General features: G+C 39.6%; 1 long non-coding RNA gene across 1 annotated transcript; it reads left to right on the top strand.

Annotated features, from left to right (window-relative positions):
• Window positions 1–16,197: 16,197 nt before the first annotated feature.
• LOC308298279 lies at window positions 16,198–25,779 on the top strand. The gene is made up of 3 exons (XR_013962693.1): window positions 16,198–16,357; window positions 20,518–20,679; window positions 25,109–25,779. It is a non-coding gene; the product is annotated as an uncharacterized lncRNA (long non-coding RNA).
• Window positions 25,780–26,450: the final 671 nt, after the last annotated feature.

The raw sequence follows: 26,450 nt of genomic DNA, 5'->3' as shown, positions 1-26,450 counted from the left end.
CCCATTCTAAGTCAATGGGGTTTTTGGGCGTAGTTTTTTGCGAATTACATCGCAATCGTATCGCGGATCGGAAGGAAAAAAAAAATTGAGAAAAAAAAAATTTGAGAAAAAAAAAATTTGAGAAAAAAAAAAATTTTTGAGAAAAAAAAATTTTGAGAAAAAAAAAATTTGAGAAATTGTTTTGTGAGAAAAAAATTGTTTTGTGAGAAAAAAAAATTTGGAGGAAAATTTTTTTTTTGAGAAATAAAAATTTTGAGAAAAAAAATTTTGAGAAAAAAAAATTGAGAAAAAAAAATTTGAGAAAAAAAAAATTTTGAGAAAAAAATAATTTGAGAAAAAAAAAATTGAGAAAAAAAAAATTTTGAGAAAAAAAAATGAATTATGATACCAGCCGCGAGTCTGTACGACAAACGGTTCATGAGTTATAGAGGCACTTCCTGTTTGGCGAAGGACACTTCCTGTTACAGAGGGGGCGGGGCTTAATCAATTACAGCTCATCCCTATTGGCCGGAAAAAGACCAAAGTTGTGTGTGCATTTTAAAGTTTAAATCACGTTGCTAGGCAAAAGTATGGCAGAGTTATGTGGCGCCAAAGTTTCTGGTTTTTTTTCGGAGTCCCCCATTCTAAGTCAATGGGGTTTTTGGGCGTAGTTTTTTGCGAATTACATCGCAATCGTATCGCGGATCGGAAAGAAAAAAAAATTGAGAAAAAAAAATTGAGAAAAAAAAAATTTGAGAAAAAAAAAATTTGAGAAAAAAAAATTTTTTGAGAAAAAAAAATTTTGAGAATTTTTTTTTTGAGAAATTGTTTTGTGAGAAAAAAATTGTTTTGTGAGAAAAAAAAAGTTTTTTGAGAAAAAAAGATTTTGAGGAAAAAAAAATTTTTGAGAAAAAAAATTTTGAGAAAAAAAATTTTGAGAAAAAAAAATTGAGAAAAAAAAATTTGAGAAAAAAAATTTTTTGAGAAAAAAAAAATTTGAGAAAAAAAAAATTGAGAAAAAAAAATTTTTTGAGAAAAAAAATGTTGAGAAAAAAATGTTGAGAAAAAAAAATTGAGAAAAAAAAAATTGAGAAAAAAAAATTTGAGAAAAATTTTTTTTGAGAAAAAAACATTTTTGAGAAAAAAAAATTGAGAAAAAAAAAATTGAGAAAAAAAAAGAATTATGATACCAGCCGCGAGTCTGTACGACAAACGGTTCATGAGTTATAGAGGCACTTCCTGTTTGGCGAAGGACACTTCCTGTTACAGAGGGGGCGGGGCTTAATCAATTACAGCTCATCCCTATTGGCCGGAAAAAGACCAAAGTTGTGTGTGCATTTTAAAGTTTAAATCACGTTGCTAGGCAAAAGTATGGCAGAGTTATGTGGCGCCAAGGTTTCTGGGTTTTTTTCGGAGTCCCCCATTCTAAGTCAATGGGGTTTTTGGGCGTCGTTTTTTGCGAATTACATCGCAATCGTATCGCGGATCGGAAAGAAAAGTAATAGCACACCATTCCCGGCCGAGCCGCACATTTTGATGTATATATTGCGGGGGTGGCGTAAATTGTGCGGCAGTTATTACGTGCCGAAGTTTCCCCCATTCTAAGTCAATGGGGTTTTTTGGCGTCGTTTTTTGCGAATTACGTCGCAATGGTAACGCGGATCGGAAAGAAAAGTAATAGCACACCATTCCCGGCCGAGCCGCACGTTTTGATGTATATATTGCGGCGGTGGCGTAAATTGTGCGGCAGTTATTACGAGCAGAAATTTGCAAGAACATTACTTACTTACTTACTGACTGACTGACTGACTGACTTAAGTATGGCGGATTACAATAAGTGTTCTGCTATTGCATAGCAGGCACACTTAATAAGGGTAAGGGTAATAATAAAATAAAACTAGAAGAGAAAATTTCTAAGAAATTTTAAGTGTGCCTGCAGCTCGCTAAGTCTGTGCAACCTTGTGTAGCGGTTGGTGTTAGCATTAGCGTTATTTCATTTGACGCAACCCGCGTGTCTGTATGACAAAAAGTTCACGAGATCAAGGGTCACTTCCTGTTTGGTGAGGGGCACTTCCTGTTTGGCGAAATAGGCCCCAATTAAGGTCATGGACGATTAATGAATTAAAGCTGCAAGCAGCGATGACCAGGCCCTCGCAGCTCTACCCACGTCACAAGGCCAGCAGCCAATCAGAAACCAAACAGGAAGTCAGCCATTTCGACTAATTAGTGGCGTTTTGGAGCATTTTTGGCCGTTATCACGGGTCGCACTTTAACGACAGTTTTTTGAGAAAAAATTGTTTTGTGAGAAAAAAAATTTGAGAAAAAAACTTTTTTGAGAAAAAGAAATTTTGAAAAAAAAAATTGTGAGAAAAAAAAATCTTGAGAAAAAAAAATGTGAGAAAAAAAAATGTTGAGAAAAAAATAATTTTGAGAAAACAATTTTGAGAAAAAACATTTTTGAGAAAAAAAAATTGAGAAAAAAAAATTGAGAAAAAAATTTTTTGAGAAAAAAAAAATTGAGAAAAAAATGTTGAGAAAAAACATTTTTTGAGAAAAAAAAATTTGAGAAAAAAAATTTGAGAAAAAAAAATTTGAGAAAAAAAAAATTTGAGAAAAAAATTTGAGAAAAAAAAAATTTGAGAAAAAAAATTGAGAAAAAAAATTTTTGAAAAAAAAAAATTTGAGAAAAAAAAATTTGAGAAAAAAAAAATTGAGAAAAAAAAAATTGAGAAAAAAAAATTGAGAAAAAAAGAAAAGGTATGACACCAGCCGCAAGTCTGTACGACAAACGGTTCATGAGTTATAGAGGCACTTCCTGTTTGGTGAAGGGCACTTCCTGTTAAAGAGGGGGCGAGGCTTAATCAATTACAGCTCATCCCTATTGGTCGGAAAAAGACCAAAGTTGTGTGAGCATTTTACATTTTAAATGACGTTGCTAGGCAAAAGTATGGCAGAGTTATGTGGCGCCAAAGTTTCTGGGTTTTTTTCGTCCCCCATTCAAAGTCAATGGAGTTTTTGGGCGTTGTTTTTTGCGAATTACATCGCAATCGGAAAGCGGATCGGAAAGAAAAGTAATAGCACACCATTCCCGGCCGAGCCGCACATTTTGATGTATATATTGCGGGGGTGGCGTAAATCGTGCGGCAGTTATTACGTGCCGAAGTTTCCCCCATTCTAAGTCAATGGGGTTTTTTGGCGTCGTTTTTTGCGAATTACGTCGCAATGGTAACGCGGATCGGAAAGAAAAGTAATAGCACACCATTCCCGGCCGAGCCGCACGTTTTGATGTATATATTGCGGCGGTGGCGTAAATTGTGCGGCAGTTATTACGTGCAGAAATTCGTGGCGAAAGACTTAATTAATGACTTAAGTATGGCGGATTACAATAAGTGTTTTGCTATTGCATAGCAGGCACACTTAAATACATAATCATATTTGAACTGGGGACCACTCAAAATAATAGTTGTTTGTCAATAAATCGACAAAATCATATTAATGTGAATGGTTTTAACAACACAGCTCATGTGTATTTTCAGATGATAAATCATATTAATGTGAATGGTTTTAACATCACAGCTCATGTGTATTTTCAGATGATAAATCATATTAATGTGAATGGTTTTAACAACACAGCTCATGTGTATTTTCAGATGATAAATCATATTAATGTGAATGGTTTTAACAACACAGCTCATGTGTGTTTTCAGATGATAAATCATATTAATGTGGGGGTCGTTGACATGTAGAAGAGTGAGAACCACTGGTGTGTGCAGATGAACACAGCAGGAAGTGTAGAAAAGAATGATTTTAGTTTTCCAGGTGCAGATAAAACACCTTCTATCCAACAAGTAGCCAAGCCTTTCTCGCATTTCATTTATAATTACTCTTAAAGGAGTATTTCACTTTAAAATCCGTCTGGGGTCATTTTAACATCCACTCAGGCTTTTGTTTTTCACCAAAGACAGTTTTTTTATAAGTTGTTTGATCCAGTTTTAGATTTAATTTTAATATTGATGACACCCCTTTCCTATAACCTGGTGGTGCCAGCCTCTATCACTACCACCACTACCACCAGGGGGTGGTGTTGTGCGGTTTGGTTTATTAACGAGGCTAACCCCTTCCCACATAAACCCATAGTAACTTTAAACTCCATTTTAACCATCCCAGTGACTAATATTGTCCTAATTTTTGTGTTTTTTTTTCTTTTTCAATTACCCTACTTTCATATCTATATGTTTTGTTTTATTAAATACATATTCTCTATTTAAATATTGAACTTTAAAACGATGTGGGCTGAAACACAAAAGCCTGCGTAGACATTAAAATGACCTCAGGAGTGTTTTGAAGTGAAATGTCCTTTTTAATTGACCTTACCTATAATAGTGTGGTCTTGATTTTATTAGTTCATGTATACTGGTTGTTTGGTACTTTATTCTGCTGTATTTTCCTTCTAAATAAATCATACACTGAGCATTCAAGTTGTGTGGCCTCCCTTCAATCAACTTTACCATTTAGTTGTTTAGTTTTTTAGCCCAAGGACCCCTTAGCTGATAGAGAGATGAAGCAGGGACCCCTTAGCTGAGAGAGAGGTGAAGCAGGGACCCCTTAGCTGAGAGAGAGATGAAGCAGGGACCCCTTAGCTGAGAGAGAGATGAAGCAGGGACCCTTAGCTGAGAGAGAGATGAAGCAGGGACCCCTTAGCTGAGAGAGAGATGAAGCAGGGACCCTTAGCTGAGAGAGAGGTGAAGCAGGGACCCCTTAGCTGAGAGAGAGGTGAAGCAGGGACCCCTTAGCTGAGAGAGAGGTGAAGCAGGGACCCCTTAGCTGAGAGAGAGGTGAAGCAGGGACCCCTTAGCTGAGAGAGAGATGAACGTGTAAATGTTAAACATTTTGACACCATGACTTTTTTTTCTTCATTTAATTAAATAGAATAGAATAGAATGACAAAGTAGAACGTAGCAATATGCAACGGGCCCTCTGGAGTGAAGGTGGGAATATAGTGGCCCTCTGGAGTGAAGGTGGGAATATAGTGGCCCTCTGGAGTGAAGGTGGGAATATAGTGGCCCTCTGGAGTGAAGGTGGAAATATAGTGGCCCTCTGGAGTGAAGGTGGAAATATAGTGGCCCTCTGGAGTGAAGGTGGAAATATAGTGGCCCTCTGGAGTGAAGGTGGAAATATAGTGGCCCTCGCCATCATCAAAGTTGCCCACCCCTGAAATAGACCATAGTTTTATTCACAACCACATCACAACAGATCACAATCAAAAGCAGCCCGTTAGGATTTTCAGTCATTTTATTTGTTGAACTTAAAAGACGTTGACATTAAAACGTTAGTCAGTGTTCCATAATAATACAATCTTCTCATCATCATCTTCATCATCATCATCATCTTCATCTCCCAGCACAATAAATGCTCTTCAACAGTGTTTCCCAGTCGTGCACAGTGTGGTATATCGAGCAGGGGTCTTCAACGTTTTCAGGCCAATTAAGGACCCCTTAGCTGAGAGAGCGATGAAGCAGGGACCCCCCACAACCCATAGATAGCCTACCATATTATACAGTAGTATCATAGCACGACAGCACAATCATCAGTGTATTTTGGATTCATGTCAATTTGTGTTTTCAGATATTTAACCACTTGAACCGTCAATACCGAATAAACTTGTACTTAGTACTTTGTACTTAGTCCGCTCTTTTTTCCCCCCTCTACACCAAACCTCTTTGGAAAAAATAGCAGATCTACAAGCTCACAAAAAAGGATGGGAAGATTTGGAGGACAGGGGTGATAGTGCATGCACTAATCCACTCTAGCCCAGGTGCTGGACAAACAGCAATACATTAGAAGAATAGAGTCCGCAACACTGATTCACTATTCCTGAAGAAGATCCAACCGGATCGAAACGTTGAAGCAATAAAACAGAGCTGAGTACTACCAGTGTTGCGGACTCTATTCTTCTAAAGATTTGGAGGACCCCCTGTAGTAACTCTGAGGACCCCCTAGGCCTAGGGGTCCCGGACCCCCTGTTGAAGACCCCTGATATAGAGGTTTACCAGCTGGGATGGAGAAGTCAACAGTAGCCTGCTATGTGATTAAAGTCTACAGCGCACAGACAGGCTTCAGAACCAACATGACAACATGTAGTTTTATGTACGTAAGGTCAGCAAGGCAAACAGAGTCTTTTTATTGGCTTTCGTTCAGACCGCAGCCCAATCCCAAATTCTCTCATTTACAGCTAATGGCCACCAGGGGCAGGGCACTCATGCAGGAAGCAGGAAGGACACCTGCGGCTTATAGTCCGGTGCAGCCTGTATATACGTGGCGTAGAGAGTCGCAGCCCCAGCCTGAGGCCTCAAAAGTAGGGATGTGCCGAAAGGAAAATTCTTGGCCGAAACCGAATACCGAATAATGGAAACACTCGGCCGAAAACCGAATAGCCGAATATTATTATTATTATGCGCATAATGTATTTTTATTGCCATTTTTGTATCATTGCTGTCATTACAGTACATTTGCTGTAAAGCTACCTTATTATGGCAAACGTGATTATGCCAAAACTAGGATTTCTAAATACACTAGGCAACAGACACCCATTTAATTATATTTATATCACTGGGACCCCAATTTATATTAAATGTTAAAATACTAGAGTACAAATGGAACAGGTCCATTTGGTTCCATTTATTCACTGAGTTACAGACCCATTAAGTTTCCAAAAGATTCCATTTTACTTTGTTTATTAGCAATATAAAACGTTTTCATATTCAGCAAAATGTCAGTAATGGTATTGTCTGCCTCTCATTATTGTCAAGGAAGAAAGTACTGTATGTCGCTGCCTTGCTTAAGTTTCATCAAGGCAAAAATGTAGCCATAAATACATCTCGGAGCGGTCCCTGACCTGAAAACGTTTAAGAACCACAGTTTTAAAACACCTATTGGAATGTGGGTCACATGATGGTAATCTCAACGATCAGTTTCCAATGTGCTGTTGTTTCACCGTTCAGACTAGAATAATAATAAAATAAAATGACACATATTGCACTCATCAACCGTGTTCTGCCTTGGATCAGTGAAACCAACACTTCAAGTTATTATAAATTAACTATACGTTAATTAACCTGCGTCGCAGTGACTACAGTTGTTTTTTAATACATTATGCTATTATGACTTGCACCAGCAGAGCGAGCAAGTACAACTTTCGGTGCCGTCTGCCTCTAGTCGACAGTACAAAGGCAGGGCCTTTAGCCAATGAGGAAGCAGCGTTCTTGGTGACGTCACCACCAACAAGTAAACCAGTAAGACTCCCTAATCGGGAGATAAGCGACCGTCAGGTCGCAGCGTGATTTTAGGGCAAAATGTGTAGGAGCAGTGTCCAAAAATGTGTTTGAAAAAATCGGCCTGATGGTGGCGCTGTATGGGACAGATCCATGTTGATGACATGACTGTAGAGATACTGTGTACCGCTCTATGCGTGATTTTAGGGCTAAATGTGTCCAAAAATGTGGCCTGAAGGTGGCGTTAAATGGGACAGATCCATGTTGATGACATGAGTGTAGAGCAAGTGTGTACCGATTTGCGTGCTTTTAGGGCAAAATTTGTAGGACCAGTGTCCAAAAATGTGTTTTGCAAGAATCGGCCTCATGGTGGCGCTAGAAGAGGGCCATGTGAGAATTGAGTTTGGCAGGCAAGGAGTGTGTGTGCAAAATTTGGCATGGATCGGGGGAACGGTTTCGGAGATATGAGCAGGGCAAAAGTGTGACGTGTGACAGACTGACTGACGGACAGCTGGTCGAGATTTTGATAGTAACTGTGACCTGACGGTCGCAATAAACAACAAGGCACAAGTTGGCACCTTGGCAGAGTGCCACCTTGCACACCCACAAACAAACAGACAGCGGAAGTAGTACTTGAGCGCTCTGGTGGCGAACAAGTTGGCCATATATGGCCACGAGTGCACAAGGAGAAAAGTTGAGTCTGGTTTCCCCATTAAAATCTCACGTTTCGCTTCCTGACTTGCAATACCCTCACCGGCCACAGGTTGGGAGTGGCTGGTACTGTACGTTATACTGTTAGTGAGGGAAACACTGACAGAATCATGCTGAACAGAACACAGCTAAAAAAAACTATTATAATTAATTCATTAATTAGTCAACATTATTAATTCATTAATTAATGACAGCCATCCGGATTGACCCGACAATCAATGACGGCCCAAAACGAACACACACACAAACACACAAAGGAATGCATACATTCAACATACAGCATAAAATAGTTGCAGAGCTCAGTGACATGGGGTGTGATTTTGGGCCAGGTCGGTACTTTAGGCCCGCTTCATACTTGTCGTCTCGCACCGAGAGAACAGCAGACCTGCAAGCTCACAAACCGTCGCGTCCGCGACGGTTTGTGAGCTTGTAGGTCTGCTGTTCTCGACCGTTTCGCCCCCTCTCACGGCGGAGTGTAAATCAGCCTTTATAGGTTCTTAATACTATACTTTCTCCGAAATGTTCGGTGAGTTTTTTTCGACGTGCTTTTCAGAAGTTTTCAGAAGTCGCGAGGGTCGCGATCATTTTATGGTCGAAAAGGACCTTTTGACCTAAATCTTCGGTTTTCAGTCGAAGTCGGACAGGGGTTTATTTATTATTAATCGGAACGATAGCGTATTAGCCTGGCGTTGCCAGACCAGTCTGCCATTGCAAAGAAAATTTGCGCTCGGTAGATCAGGTCTGGTCCCGCTCAGTTATTCAAATATTTCACGGCTCACATGTCGTGAGGAACCAACCAGGGGCCCAGTATGCAAATGTAGGGCGGGTGTATCACCTTTGCACTACTCTGATTGGTTGTAGGTCTAACCTAGCCTGATTTCAGACTCAGCTGAAGACATTGTGCCCTGTTTGAGCGATTTCTGGAGGGGAGGGACATTGACGGCACGGATTGGTTATTTGTTAAACCCACCCCCACCCCCTGCGCTAATTGGAGGAGCCGTCATTTCGGCTCCCGAAATCACTTATTATGAACACAATTCCAGACCAGAGAAACAGTCCACTCTGAGAGTGGGCGGGTCTATGGGCTGGGACCAGGCCAGCTCTAACCAATAGTCAGTTTGAATCTTTTTTGTAACTGCCCTTTGAGAGAAAAAAGAAATGCTGAGAAGAACAGACTAATATCCAGACAGTGCTATTATCTGGCTACGCGAGGCTGATAACGTATTGCGTGAAGACGAAAATGCTTCCCTGGCAAGGCAAAAAATTAAAATAAAGCGGACCAAAATCACAGAATGCTTTTTGACAGGAGAACGTGCAGGTATATGATTTAGTTTATATAAATACCTAGCCATGTGGTCTCCTTTCATGTACAATGGGGGACATAAGTATTAGATACACTGCCGATTTCGCAGGTTTTCCCACTTCCAAAAAATGGAGAGGTCTGCAATTTGTATCGTATGTATACTTCAACTATGAGAGACAGAATCTAAAAAGAAATTCCAGGAAATCACATCGTATGATTTTTAAATAATTAATTAGCATTTCATTGCAAGAAATAAGTATTAGATACGCCTACCAATCAGCAAGAATTCTGGCTCTCACAGAACTGTCAAATATTTTTTTAAGAAGTCCTCCTATTCTACACTCATTACCTGTATTAATTCATCCTATTGACCCACGTTTTACGTTGTTACCTGTATAAAAGACCCCTGTACACACTCAATCAATCAGACTCCAACTTTTCCACTAGTGCAAGACCAAAGTGCTGTCTAGGACCCAGGGGAAAAAGTGGTAGACCTGAACAAAGGCTGCGATGGAATACAGGACAATAGGCAAGCAGCTTACTGAGAAGGCAACAACTGTAGGCACAATTATTGGAGCATGGAAGAAGCTCAAGATGTCTATGAAGCTCCCTCTGTCTGGGGCTCCATGCAAGATCTCACCTTGTGGGGTATCAATGATCATGAGAAAGATGAGGGATCAGACCAGAACTACTCGGGAGGACCTGGACAATGACCTGAAGAGAGCTGGGACCACAGTCTGAAAGATTACCATACCATTTGTAAGATACTACGCTGCATTGCCGCCATTGATTAAAATCCTGCAGTGAGTGCAGTAAGAATACATGACCCCATCCATCCTCCCCTCAATACGGTATCTTACTAATGGTTATCTTTCAGACTGTGGTCCCAGCTCTCTTCAGGTCATTGTCCAGGTCCTCCCGAGTAGTTCTGGTCTGATCCCTCATCTTTCTCATGATCATTGATACCCCACGAGGTGAGATCTTGCATGGAAACCCATACAGATGGAGCTTGATAGACATCTTGAGCTTCTTCCATGCTCCAATAATTGTGCCTACAGTTGTTGCCTTCTAACTAAGCTGCTTGCCTATTGTCCTGTAGCCCATCGCAGCCTTTGTGCAGGTCAACCAATGTTTTCCCTGGGTCCTAGACAGCTCTTTGGTCTTGCACTAGTGGAAATGTTGGGGTCTGTTTGATTGAGTGTGTGAACAGGGGTCTTTTATACAGGTAACAACGTAAAATAATGAAGAATAGGGTGACCACTTAAAAAATATTTGACTGTTCTGTGAGAGCCAGAATTCTTGCTGATTGGTAGGCGTATCTAATACTTATTTCTTGCAATGAAATGCAAATTAATTTAATTAATTAATTCATTCATTTCCTGGAATTTCTTTTTAGATTCTGTCTCTCATATTTGAAGTATACATATGATAAAAATTGCAACCCTCTCCATTTTTTGGAAGTGGGAAAACCTGCGAAATCGGCAGTTTATCTAATACTTATTTCCCCCATTGTATATCATTTAGTCTATATACATACTCAGCCCATGTGGTGTCCTTTCATGCAAGACAGAATAGTTTGGGTGGTCCCATCCTAATTTACAGTACACTTTAAGACAGAATAAGATATAATAAAGCCATAATAAGAAATAATGTGTTGGTAATTAGAACTAATATGTTTTATTAGACAGAATAGCAGAAAGAGCGAATACATTCTCTGGCACCGACACCTGCCGACCGGCAGTTCGACCATGTATACTAGCACAGTGTTCTATAGAACCAGTCCTACACGTATACTAGCACAGTGTTCTATAGAACCAGTCCTACATGTATACTAGCACAGTGGTTATCAAAGCGGACCAAGAGGGACCTTTGGGGTTCCTTGATGGTGGTCCAAATGGACCATTACAGCTCTGTAACTCAGAGAGTTTCGGGGGTTCTTGAAAATAAAAGGTCTGAGAACCGCTGTCCTAGTGGACTAGTGTGTCACACACAGTGTCACAGTAAATCAGTGTCATACATATTCTGAAGAATAACTGGAGACTGACATTCAGTAATTAAGGTCTTATGATCAAAATGGGAACATTATAATGTTACGTAAAAAGAACATGACAAGGACAAGTCTGAGATATTCAGGATGAATATGCAGGGGATTTAGTTCATGGAACACATAATAAATAATATAGATAATCTTCCATGGAAGGAACAGCTATCTGTATGAACCATATACAATTTAGAAGTTAGCCACTCCCTGAGAAGTTAATCACGCCCTGTGTACTGTATCCCGCTGCTACACTGCAGCTATGTTAGCACAGACAGACCCACGGCCCAATTCCCAAAACCATTTAACCAAACAGCACAATCATACCTCTCGCTTTTGGACCGTCGCTATTTATTGTCTCTTTATGCATTCTTTTACCTTCTTTGCCCCGCTTTTCTGCCTCAGCCGCGAACGGTGCTACGTCCACATATCATTCTTCCTGAAAGGTCTGTCCTTCTTCCTGAGACGACAATCACTTATCCTTCACAGTCTCTCCTTCTTCCGTGTCTCTCAAGTAAACGTCCCTGACGTATGCGGATGCGACGTGCCTTTGCGCAAGTGGAACCTATACTTCTCTGCCGGAGCCGCCGCTACGTCACTGACTCCACCTTTGCCTTCAGAATCCATGTCGCTCTCAGCTGCTGAGTTGAAACGGACGTGCACGGATGCTCGCTTTCGACGCACTTTGTATTCCCTGACTTTTAATTCTTCAGTCTTCTAGTACATTTACAGAAGAAGCAATAGCAGGATTATTCCTGAGGGTGTCGCTGTTGACTGACTCTCAAGGACAGAATACATTCTGAGCCCCATGCACTGCTCTCTCTAGTTTTTGATTGATAGATAGATAGATAGATAGATAGATAGATAGATAGATAGATAGATAGATAGATAGATAGATAGATAGATAGATAGATAGATAGATATAGATAGATAGATAGATAGATGTGAAAGACTTGCAAAAAGGACAGGAAAGTGCAGTTCAATACAATACAATGTGGTGTATTGAACTACACACAGCGTGACCCTGATGTTTCCATTGGGGTCCTTGGCCTCGCACTGCTCGCACCACAGAGCACGCAAGAGCAGAACTTTTTGCCCCTACGGTTGACAACGGTGGCCGCGGGTACTTCTTGCTACGTACAAGTCCAGAACGTTCAGTTTGAGTGGTGTACGTAATCATACGTAGAAGTACGGACAGGAAGAAAGAACGGACATCAAACGGACCAAACAGAAGAAATCACTCTCCCCCCCAGGCTCCTGGTGGCGCTATAATCCTAGACCTTTCATGGCAGTCGGACTGCATGCATGATTTGAGGCATTGTCTTCAAAAGATTTGTTTTGCTTAAGTCTACCTGCTGGTGGCGCTATAAAAGGCCAATGTGAAAAGGGTAGCATTTGTTCCTTGACGCAAATTTCACGGTAATCGCAAGCTGTGTTGATGATTTGAGGCATTTTGTTCAAAAACTGAGAATCCTGCAAACTTTGGAAGCCAATATTAGCCAATTAGGATGGAATATGAAATATCAGACGGATCGGACTTGATCACATGACTATAGAGATACTGTGTACTGATTTGCATGATTGTTGGAGAAAATCTGATGGAGTAATAGCAAAGAATGTGTTTTACATAAGTTGTCCTCCTGCTGGCGCTATAAAAGGCAAATATGAAACATGCAGGGCAAAGGTTTATCCTTAGCCTCTAGGGAGTGAAACATGCAGGGCAAAGGTTTATCCTTAGCCTCTAGGGAGTGAAACATGCAGGGCAAAGGTTTATCCTTAGCCTCTAGGGAGTGAAACATGCAGGGCAAAGGTTTATCCTTAGCCTCTAGGGAGTGAAACATGCAGGGCAAAGGTTTATCCTTAGCCTCTAGGGAGTGCGCATAAAAAGTTTTCCACTTATCGGTAGTTAAAGGTAAAAACACAAATTGCTCTGTTATAGCGCCACCATGAGCCTGATTTGAGAAATGTGAAGTGGAATTTCTTCCTCTGCCTACTGGGAATGTGTGCGCACAATTTCACCAAGATTGCACGCTGTGTTCATGATTTGAGGCATTTTGTTCAAAACAGAGCAATCCTGCAAACTTTGGAAGCCAATCTTGGCAGCAACCGGGCCAACGGCGACGGAGATTAGCTGGTAACAAACTGGATGGACGCACGGACACACGCACGCATGCACAGACGGACGGACGGATGGACGGACGGACGGACGGACAGGGGAGAAAACATACTCTCCACTATGCCTTCGGCTGGTGGAGACAATAAATAAGGGTCAATTTGGTTACCATCTCACCATCATTTAGCTGGGGACCACCTTGAACCCCTTCAAGGACCACTGGTGGTCCCCGGACCACTGGTTGAGAACCACTGCCATACTTGATCATCACACTACAGCGTCACACAAAGGCATCAAAAGTAGCAGATCTACAATCTCAAAACTTTACTTTTTACTTTAAAGTAAAGAAGGTGAGTACTTCCATCACTGGTATTGTGATACATTGTGATATTATGACAAGATGGTGATGATATTTGATTGACATATGAAGAGATGCTGAAAGGAGAGTTTATGAGACCTTAGTTAAAAATGTTCTAAAGCACTTATTTTATTTAGATAAAAGATGAAGAAGCGCTGCGCGAGGCGTTGTGAGCTTGTAGATCTGCTATTTATGGCTAAAGTTCTCAGAGTATGGATGCTATAGATTCAAGTGGTTCATATAAAAAAGGAGAAAAGGGTTTCTTGACTTAGGACAACAAATCTCGTTCCATTCCGTTATAACGGTATCAAAAAAGTGCAATGATGAGGTGGGGAACTTAGAAAGCAGTGTTCAGTTCAAAGTAAAACAATTGTTTATTTATTCATGACTAAAAACACACAATTGCTTCAGGCCTACACCTTGTATTTGTTGTGTAATGTTTATTTAATCATGGCAACGTGGTTTCCCCTCATTGTTGACACTTGTTGTTGACAGTGCTGCTTCCTGGCAGTGATGTCACTTCTTTTCAAATATGATACACAAACATAATCTAGTAAAAAATAATATCGATAATGATAATTAATACATTAATGAAACCTATTGTTGATATGGCATCACATGACCTCTGGAAGACTGGTGAAATATCACAGGTGAAAACTAGACCGTGTCTTGTCTTGTCCTGTCTTGTCCTGTCTTGTCCTGTCTTGTCTTGTCTTGTCTTGTCTTGTCTTGTCTTGTCTTGTCTTGTCTTGTCTTGTCTTGTCTTGTCTTTCTGGTCTGTCTGTCTGTCTGTCTGTCTGTCTGTCTGTCTGTCTGTCTGTCTGTCTGTCTGTCTGCCTGCCTGCCTGCCTGTCTGTCTGTCTGCCTGTCTGTCTGTCTGTCTGTCTGTCTGCCTGCCTGCCTGCCTGCCTGCCTGCCTGCCTGTCTGCCTGCCTGCCTGCCTGCCTGCCTGCCTGTCAGAAAGATGTGGAAAGGCAGCAATGGGTTTGTTTTACATATTTAGAGGAATAACTCAGAGATGCAGAGAGGAGAGTTTATGAGACCTTAGTTAAAAATGTCCAAAAACACTTACACATTTCATCTGTTATGTAATGTTTATTTAATCGTGGCAATGTGCTTTCCCGTCATTATTGACACTGCTGCTTACTGACAGTGATGTCACTGGTTTGGGGGGGGGGGGGGGGGGGGGATCACAGTGTGACAGAGAGGATTGTTCTTTTCAAATAAGATATAAAAACATAACGTGGTAAATTTAATTAAGACCTCACAACATCTGTAGGCAAATGTACATCCTGCACACATACATTCATTTAAACTGATAACGAGATAACCTTCACTGGGGAGGGAGTCTGGGAGATATGAGAGTCTAAAGATCAATAGATCAATACAACCTGATGTGAAAGAAGAACATATTCATTAATTCATTCATATTTTGTATTCTATTTTTTTTGTTATTTTTTATTGTTTTTTTTTTCCAGACAGACAAGACTAACAGACTTTGACTACACACAAGACAAAGGACATACAGGAAATCATACATACAAATAATAATAAGACAAATAACGGGGGAGGGAGAAAAAAAATATATACATATCAAGTGGTAAAAAGCTTCAAAAACAGCCGTGTGCGTACATGGTGGTGGGATGTCAGTCATCTTGTCATAACCAAACTTGCATACAGAAAGGATCACAAGCCAACCTAAATCAGTTGCCCCTTTCTAGAAAGTCTAAGAAGGGGGACCATACCTCAAGAAACACCTCTGCCTTGTCTTTCATTTCATATTTAAGCCTCTTCAGGGGTAACAAAGACATTATTTGGGCCATCCACATATGTTGGTTTGGGATTTCATCGGTCTTCCATAACGTCAAAATAATTTTTTTGGCCAGAAACCTAAAGAAATCGAACAGCTTCCGATGTGAAGAGCTCATGGGTACATTTAGATCCACTCCCAAGAGGTATAAAATAGGAGATTTCCTCAGTTTAAACTTGAAGATTTTTTCAATTGAAGCATGAATTGTTTGCCAAAAGGGCTTAATTTTGGAACAAAACCAGAACATGTGTGAATATGTACCCAAAGTTAATTTACATTTATTACATAATGGGGAATACTCCTGGGACATTTTGTTTAAACAAACTGGAGTTAGAAACGTTTTAAAAATAAATTTATAATTATGTTCCAGCAGGGAGCGAAGATATTTTGTATTCTAAAAGGAGAAGGAAAATAGAATATATGATCTGTTGTGGTGTCATCATAACATAATTAAACGTAATGTTGGTCTGACAATCAAGAAAATAAAAACCTGGCACTTCATGTCAAAAAGGTTGCTGACCCCTGCTTTATGGGGCTGGAGGACATTAACCAATCAAACGATGCCAGCTGTGAAGACGCCCCCTCATTTGGAAGGGATAAAAAGACACACAGCCTCCTAGAATCATCCACTGACCCAGGGACCCCCCAAGAAGACCACAACCCAACATCCACTGACCCAGGGACCCCCCAAGAAGACCATCCACACAGAGACCCTTCTAGAAGACCTCATGCTGCTGGTTCCTGGACTCCTACTGCTGTGCCTGACACATTCAGGTACATTCAAATAATGCTTCTCTTAAAGACCATAGGTTTTCATATGACTCTAGGTACATTCAAATAATGCTTCTCTTAAAGACCATAGGTTTTCATATGACTCTAGGTACATTCAAATAATGCTTCTCTTAAAGACCATAGGTTTTCATATGACTCTAGGTACATTCAAATAATGCTTCTCTTAAAGACCATAGGTTTTCATATGACTCTAGGTACATTCAAATAATGCTTCTCTTAAAGACCATAGGTTTTCATGTGACTCTAGGTACATTCAAATAATGCTTCTCTTAAAGACCATAGGTTTTCATATGACTCTAGGTACATTCAAATAATGCTTCTCTTAAAGACCATAGGTTTTCATATGACTCTAGGTACATTCAAATAATGCTTCTCTTAAAGACCATAGGTTTTCATGTGACTCTAGGTACATTCAAATAATGCTTCTCTTAAAGACCATAGGTTTTCATGTGACTCTAGGTACATTCAAATAATGCTTCTCTTAAAGACCATAGGTTTTCATATGACTCTAGGTACATTCAAATAATGCTTCTCTTAAAGACCATAGGTTTTCATGTGACTCTAGGTACATTCAAATAATGCTTCTCTTAAAGACCATAGGTTTTCATGTGACTCTAGGTACATTCAAATAATGCTTCTCTTAAAGACCATAGGTTTTCATATGACTCTAGGTACATTCAAATAATGCTTCTCTTAAAGACCATAGGTTTTCATATGACTCTAGGTACATTCAAATAATGCTTCTCTTAAAGACCATAGGTTTTCATATGACTCTAGGTACATTCAAATAATGCTTCTCTTAAAGACCATAGGTTTTCATATGACTCTAGGTACATTCAAATAATGCTTCTCTTAAAGACCATAGGTTTTCATATGACTCTAGGTACATTCAAATAATGCTTCTCTTAAAGACCATAGGTTTGCATATGACTCTAGGTACATTCAAATAATGCTTCTCTTAAAGACCATAGGTTTTCATATGACTCTAGGTACATTCAAATAATGCTTCTCTTAAAGACCATAGGTTTTCATATGACTCTAGGTACATTCAAATAATGCTTCTCTTAAAGACCATAGGTTTTCATATGACTCTAGGTACATTCAAATAATGCTTCTCTAAAAGACCATAGGTTTTCATATGACTCTAGGTACATTCAAATAATGCTTCTCTTAAAGACCATAGGTTTTCATATGACTCTAGGTACATTCAAATAATGCTTCTCTTAAAGACCATAGGTTTTCATATGACTCTAGGTACATTCAAATAATGCTTCTCTTAAAGACCATAGGTTTTCATATGACTCTAGGTACATTCAAATAATGCTTCTCTTAAAGACCATAGGTTTTCATATGACTCTAGGTACATTCAAATAATGCTTCTCTTAAAGACCATAGGTTTTCATATGACTCTAGGTACATTCAAATAATGCTTCTCTTAAAGACCATAGGTTTTCATATGACTCTAGGTACATTCAAATAATGCTTCTCTAAAAGACCATAGGTTTTCATATGACTCTATGTACATTCAAATAATGCTTCTCTTAAAGACCATAGGTTTTCATATGACTCTATGTACATTCAAATAATGCTTCTCTTAAAGACCATAGGTTTTCATATGACTCTAGGTACATTCAAATAATGCTTCTCTTAAAGACCATAGGTTTTCATATGACTCTAGGTACATTCAAATAATGCTTCTCTTAAAGACCATAGGTTTTCATATGACTCTAGGTACATTCAAATAATGCTTCTCTTAAAGACCATAGGTTTTCATATGACTCTAGGTACATTCAAATAATGCTTCTCTTAAAGACCATAGGTTTTCATATGACTCTAGGTACATTCAAATAATGCTTCTCTTAAAGACCATAGGTTTTCATATGACTCTAGGTACATTCAAATAATGCTTCTCTTAAAGACCATAGGTTTTCATATGACTCTAGGTACATTCAAATAATGCTTCTCTTAAAGACCATAGGTTTTCATATGACTCTAGGTACATTCAAATAATGCTTCTCTTAAAGACCATAGGTTTTCATATGACTCTAGGTACATTCAAATAATGCTTCTCTTAAAGACCATAGGTTTTCATATGACTCTAGGTACATTCAAATAATGCTTCTCTTAAAGACCATAGGTTTTCATATGACTCTAGGTACATTCAAATAATGCTTCTCTTAAAGACCATAGGTTTTCATATGACTCTAGGTACATTCAAATAATGCTTCTCTTAAAGACCATAGGTTTTCATATGACTCTAGGTACATTCAAATAATGCTTCTCTTAAAGACCATAGGTTTTCATATGACTCTAGGTACATTCAAATAATGCTTCTCTTAAAGACCATAGGTTTTCATATGACTCTAGGTACATTCAAATAATGCTTCTCTTAAAGACCATAGGTTTTCATATGACTCTAGGTACATTCAAATAATGCTTCTCTTAAAGACCATAGGTTTGCATATGACTCTAGGTACATTCAAATAATGCTTCTCTTAAAGACCATAGGTTTGCATATGACTCTAGGTACATTCAAATATTGCTTCTCTTAAAGACCATAGGTTTTCATATGACTCTAGGTACATTCAAATAATGCTTCTCTTAAAGACCATAGGTTTGCATATGACTCTAGGTACATTCAAATAATGCTTCTCTTAAAGACCATAGGTTTGCATATGACTCTAGGTACATTCAAATAATGCTTCTCTTAAAGACCATAGGTTTTCATATGACTCTAGGTACATTCAAATAATGCTTCTCTTAAAGACCATAGGTTTTCATATGACTCTAGGTACATTCAAATAATGCTTCTCTTAAAGACCATAGGTTTTCATATGACTCTAGGTACATTCAAATAATGCTTCTCTTAAAGACCATAGGTTTTCATATGACTCTAGGTACATTCAAATAATGCTTCTCTTAAAGACCATAGGTTTTCATTTGACTCTAGGTACATTCAAATAATGCTTCTCTTAAAGACCATAGGTTTTCATATGACTCTAGTTACATTCAAATAATGCTTCTCTTAAAGACCATAGGTTTTCATATGACTCTAGGTACATTCAAATAATGCTTCTCTTAAAGACCATAGGTTTTCATATGACTCTAGGTACATTCAAATAATGCTTCTCTTAAAGACCATAGGTTTTCATATGACTCTAGGTACATTCAAATAATGCTTCTCTTAAAGACCATAGGTTTTCATATGACTCTAGGTACATTCAAATAATGCTTCTCTTAAAGACCATAGGTTTTCATATGACTCTAGGTACATTCAAATAATGCTTCTCTTAAAGACCATAGGTTTTCATATGACTCTAGGTACATTCAAATAATGCTTCTCTTAAAGACCATAGGTTTTCATATGACTCTAGGTACATTCAAATAATGCTTCTCTTAAAGACCATAGGTTTTCATATGACTCTAGGTACATTCAAATAATGCTTCTCTTAAAGACCATAGGTTTTCATATGACTCTAGGTACATTCAAATAATGCTTCTCTTAAAGACCATAGGTTTTCATATGACACCAGGTGTCTTTTGAATCCTTCTAAGATGTTTTTAAAAACCTGTGTTTCTATGTCAGCAATCTGGTCAGCCATCGTCAAAGAAAAGGTCCTTTTCACTTAACTGGAGCTCAGTTAGTCTGTTCTTGAGAGACTACTGTGTCAGTGGTTCTCAAACTTTTTCATGTGAAGGACCCCCAAAATTATATGTATTTGGCCACGGACCCCCATCTCAAAATATTTAGTACCAGGGACCCCCCAGAAGCAAAATTTTAGTTGCAAACATTTGCTTTGAAAATACATACAAGTCAAAGATTTGCACACATTTTCACGACTCACAGCGCGGCCGTGCTGTGAGCTTGTATATCAGTTAAAGCATTCAATAATTCTAGGCCTAAATGGGTTAAACCCCCATGAGTTTCCACGGTGAAACTTGTGTAGAGATGTACCTGCCATATGGTTCCATATGGCCTTATGGTTGCACCTCATGCAGCCTACCTAAATGATGCTCTTTAATGCTATGTGAAGAACCTGTTCTGGTCCCATTCCTCACCTTTATTCTTGTGTGTGTGTGTGTGTGTGTGTGTGTGTGTGTGTGTGTGTGTGTGTGTGTGTGTGTGTGTGTGTGTGTACCAGGCACCGTGCACGCCAGTACCTTGGAGAATGAGACCCTGGCGTATGACTGGCCTGAGCTGAAGACAGAGAACGAGACCCTTGGAGCAGAGAGATGGAATCTCACAAGAGCTCATAAACTGGAGAAGAAAATGCTCCTTGGAGCACATGTCTCCACCAGGCAAGGTAGTGGGAAGTCAATCTGAACCAACCAGGATGAAATATGACACATTGGACTGGTCTGTCATGGTGACATGACTATAGAGATAACGTGTACCGATGTGTGATGTTTGGTCAAATTGTGTCAGAGTAATATCAAAAGATGTGTTTGCAAAAATCGGCCTTCCGGTGGCGCTATAACAGGCCAATGCAGGGGTGGGTAACTTTGATGATGGAGAGGGCCACTCTATTTTCTCACTCACTCCAGAGGGCCACAATGCATATACAGTCAAAAATAGTCGATCTACAACCTCAAAACGCGTCGCAGTGTGACGCGTTTTGAGCTTGCAGATCTGCTATTTTTGCTATTTTGGAATTGGAATCCTGAAAAGTAAAAAATGTATTTAATTTCCAAAGCATTTATATGGTCTTATGTTAACTTTATGAACTCAAATACAAATACATTGGACATAAAAAAGGCTATTACTAGTCATTAAGCTGCTAATATAGACTGAAGTAATTAAAGCAGGTCATGTTTGCATGTTTGGAATTGTAACAGCTGAAATCAATAATTTATCAGTATTCTGATATTAACCTGCAGGCCACATTAAGTGAAGGTGAGGGCCGCATGTGGCCCCCGGGCCACCAGTTTCCCATGTATGGGCAGATGTGAAGTTTCAGGGCAATCATGAGTTGAGGCATTTTAGGCCTAAGCCTGGTGTCTAAAATAAACACCACAGCTGTTAACCCTAGAAGTAAAAGTATTGGAAATTGGACATACTCAAGTAAAGTACAAATACCTCAAGATTATACACAATACTTAAGTAAATGTACTTACGGTAATTGCTTTACACCACTGCTAGCATAATCACACCTAGACAGGCTGTTATATTACTCTTATCGCTAACTTAATTCATGACTATCGTCTATCGGGTGCTCCGTCCCCACCTCTCCGCCCTCGTTACTGTTGCTACGTACGACAAGCTTTAAAGCTGACTTCTGTCAGAGCCCGTCACTCAGTCATTCTCTGTCAGCATGCAGGATGTATGTCAACATACTGCCCATCCACCGGCTTCGACTGCTCTCTTCGCATTCAATCCGACTTTTTCACCATTTCTCAGACGTTTGAATGCAGAGAATATGCACTGGGTATCCACGGAGGAGTATCCTCCGTGGATGCCAAGCTGAAAATATCATCCCAAGGGGTTCCTTTTTAATGATTTCTTGTACCTACCCATTCACTTACTATACAGGAAAAAAATACCCCCCAAAGGAATCTTCTTTAAGTAGCATATTTTTTCTAAATGGTTATTTGAAGAATTTATATAAAGAGTTGCACTCTGTTATTTGAACTGAGCCTATCCTACAATTAATAAATGGCTTTAATTGAAAGGTGATGCATTTTTTTCTCCTTTTTTTTTGCTATGTAGCCTACTGTAAATATCGGGTATCGTATCGGTTATCGGGAAATAGCCAAATTAATATATCGGATCGGATCGGAATAGAAAAAACTGGATCGTTGCACCCCTAACATCAGCCATAAGCATGCACTGCCAAGTGCCAACATTATCATCACAGACTTTTCACGATTCATGCCATTAAAATGATTAGTGTTATTGACCTGGGCAGCATGTGAGTTTCATCAAGTCTTGTCATATGAACTGAGAAAATAAGTGTATGACCCATTTTATACCAACACATTCTACAGTATGTGTTTATCAAGAAGCACAAAGGAATAGGCTACTTCATCTAATATAAGCCAACTTATCACTGGACTGGACAGTTATGTGTACCACATCACACAAGGCAAGAAAGACAACAAATAGCAGCACTTAATGAATATACCTATAAGTGAATTTAACGCCCAAACGGTGTGTTAATGTATTTATTTGATCTGAGATGTTGTGTTTAAACAGCCTATAGCAACAAATCATGTAGGCTATACTCTCCATTAAACAACAACCAGAATAAACTGCTTCAAATGTAGGCTAGGCCAACATGTTTCTTATCATGCCGATTGCTTATACAACTATAACATTTGATATCTCTGGCGTGAAATGGTCGCGATTCCAGAAAAGTTTTAGCTACCGAGAGTAGTAGATGCAGCCAAGGGTGTCGTCGCACCAAATTCTGGGCCCTGGGTACAAGGATTCACTGCGGGCCCACATGAATGTTCTTCATCGGGGGATTTCAAAAATAGCAGATCTACAAGCTCGCAGCACGGCACAGAGTGAGCTTATATATCTGCTATTTTTCAATAGCTAAAGTATAATATAATTAAGGCCCTTCCCCTTGGGCCCTAGTAACTCAGTCCCACTCCCCCCACATAGCCTGCTGCAAGGCAGAAATACAACACTTTGCGTTGTTCATTCATTAGGCTACTTTATCAGTAGCTATATTTAACATAACGAATAAGGTGTTTGTAGTCATGGGTCATGGCCTTTTAGCCAATACAGTGTATTCATATTTAAATCGGATCTTTTATATAAAAAACGGCGAACTGTGGTCCAGGAGCCAGGGGCTTCCTTATTCCTGTTGTTTCCAAATATTCCTTTCCGGTTTTGTTCCAATAGCCGTGTAGGCTACTATACCTTCCTCCAACGCATGCCAGGCCCTGCCGACGGACCAGGAAGAGATTTCAAAGCTCTGAGTCCAACACTGAACTAGTATATTATGTAAAATGTGTGTAAAAATCAGGATAGCTGATAAATCCAGGCTTTATGCCTAATCTAGGTTTCGGGAAATACCCCCGTTTTGTGGTGACTACGGCCAGAATCTGAGTGATTTCTGTTTCTTAGCTGCATAAGATAGTTTTCTTTCAAATACCATAATTTTAAGCCTCCTGTATGATCATTCAGCATTTCCAATTTTTGCACCCATGACCCCAACCCAAGATCCACTCACTCCAGTTAAACATTTATACGCCCATTTTACACAAGCATTTTAATCTCTGGAAAACATAACTGCACTGTAACATCTGCAAATGTAACTCTGTGTGTGAGAACTCTGTTCGCGGATGACTCAGCTCTCCTAGTCTCGGGCAAGGACCACTTGCAGGTTGAAAAGACACTTAACTCTGAACTGAGTAAGATCTGCACATGGCTTAACGACAACAAATTATCAATTCACCTGGGCAAAACCGAGTCCATCCTCTTTGGATCAAATCATAACCTCAAAAAGGTAGAGAACTTCACAATCAAAGTGGGTGACAAGGTCATAACACGAAAAAACGAAATCTCTTACTTAGGATGTATCCTTGAAGCTAATCTTTCCAGCGAAAAGATGACTTCAAAAGTAATACAAAAAATCAACCAACGAACTCGTTTCCTACAGAGGATCGCCCCAATGGTCAACTTCAACACACTGAAGACCATAGCTGGTGCAATAATCCAGCCCCTCTTTGACTATGGAGTCCACGTATGGTATCGTGACGCCCCACAAGCCCTAAAAACTAAACCTCACCTCACCGCTACTCACCAGTTAAGAGTGGGGTGGCTCAGAGTAGATGACAGAGTACAGCAACTTGCAATGGGCCTGGTGTACAAGATACACTACACCACTATGATACCCAAGTACCTGTCAAAATACTTTATAAACGTTAAGGATGTCCATAATTACAACACCAGAGGCAGTGCCACAGATCACGTTCAACCCAGAGTCAACTCAAAGAAAGGGTCGAACTCGTTCTTCTGCTACACCACAAAAATGTGGAATGCCTTACCGAAGGCCATAAAGGAGTGTGGATCACTAGCATCCTTTAAAATTGCCCTAAAAAACCACTTACAGGCAGCAGCCGTTCACAACTGGTAAATACCTAGCCCAACCCTACCCTCCCTGCCCCTTCCTTGTATATACTGTACATACTGTTTGTTTAGACTTACTGTTACCTGCCCCTTCCTTGTATATATTGTATATACTGTACTTACTGATTGTATAGACCTACTGTTTTCTTTTTTTCTTTACATATCTACTGCATAGTACTGTGTTCTATTTGTCTGTCATTCAATGTTATATGAGATACTTAAATGGTTTCCTGTTGAAATAAGCTTAGTCTTTTCATGGATCTCCTTTTAGTAGACCTTGTACCAGTGAACTGTACCGTCATGAATCTGTACATTTTCCTATGCAAACTTCTAATAAAGCCTTCAATCAATCAATCAATCAATCAATCAATCAATCAGTGTATACAGTAAGTGTAACTCTGTGTGTGAGTGTATGCAGTAAGTGTAACTCTGTGTGTGAGTGTATACAGTAAGTGTAACTCTTTTTGTACCTTCTTGGTACATTTTGTACCAAGAAGTATCTATCTCTATGTACAGTATCTATGCCAACACTGTCAACTTTATTTCCTTTCCTGTGTGTGTGTGTGTGTGTGTGTGTGTGTGTGTGTGTGTGTGTGTGTGTGTGTGTGTGTGTGTGTGTGTGTGTGTGTTCATGTGCACGTGTGCGTGTGTAGGCACTTTGGCCGCTGCTCCCCTGGCCGAGGTGCAGTTAGAACGTGCATTCTGTCCAGAGTTCTGGTTCAACTTCAACGGTCGCTGCTACAAGTACGTCTCTTCACCCATGACCTTTGGCCAAGCGGAGAAGAACTGTGTGTCTCAAGGTGCCAACCTGGTGTCCATCCACAGTGAAGAGGAGTTCAACTATGTCTTCACCCTCATCAAGAACTTTGACCCACAACAGAGACGGACCTGGATTGGACTGAATGAGCTTTATGTGTGGGGCTGGTGGGTGTGGTCTGATGGTTCCAAAACCACCTACACCAATTGGGCGAACGTTAAACCAAGTATTGATGGCTTCCCCTGTATGTTTACAAACTTCCACTGTATGATTACAAACTGGGGAAATAGTAAAGTATGGTCTAACTATCCATGTTCTGACACTTATCCTTCTGTCTGTGCACTTCCTACCGTCTCTCCCTAATGAGTGGATGGCATGATTCAACCTGCTGACTTGTACTAATGCTCTCCACAATAAAGGTGCATGAAATATATTCACCTGTTTACTGGTCTACACAATAAAAGTACATTGAATATATATTCATGTGTTTACTGGTCTCCACAATAAAAGTACATGAAATATATTCATGTGTGTACTGGTCTCCACAATAAAAGTACATTGAATATATTAACCTGTTTGCTGTGTGTCTCCATTGTGAAGAACATGTCATAGACATTCATATACAGTAATAAAAACCACATTAATATCATATTTATTTATCGCTGCTATAGAGAAATCATTCTATTACAATAACATTTGTATCTCTATTTGAAATACAGGCCTTAAAGGGCCAGAGCACTCTAGTAGAGGTTTGGGTTGTGTCGTTTCCTTGTCATGATGTAACAACAAAGGCCAGAAATCAATAATAGGACTAAATATACAATAATTGATCCATCGATTATAAATTGATCATTCAAAATGTGCTCCTCGTTGACGAATGTAAACAAAGCTGATCATGACAATATTGAACGTCACTCCATCTGGTACTACGAGAGAGAGAGAGCGAGCGAGAGAGAGAGAGAGAGAGAGAGAGAGAGAGAGAGAGAGAGAGAGAGACTGACTCTTAGCAGTATTCGGAAATCTAAAGTTAATAGCTAACTCTTGCCTGTGGAGGGCAGTGTTGAGCTTCTCAATGTACAGCCTGCTTGAAAGTGAAAACCTGTTCCCTTGTGACACACACACACACACACACACACACACACACACACACACACACACACACACACACACACACACACACACACACACACACACACACACACACACAGCCGTGTATAGCCTTGAACAACTACACGACA

The sequence above is a fragment of the Nannobrachium achirus genome (genome assembly GCF_963921795.1).
Source record: "Nannobrachium achirus genome assembly, chromosome: 14".
NCBI lineage: Eukaryota > Metazoa > Chordata > Actinopteri > Myctophiformes > Myctophidae > Nannobrachium > Nannobrachium achirus.
This window is presented reverse-complemented; position numbering and strand designations above follow the sequence as displayed.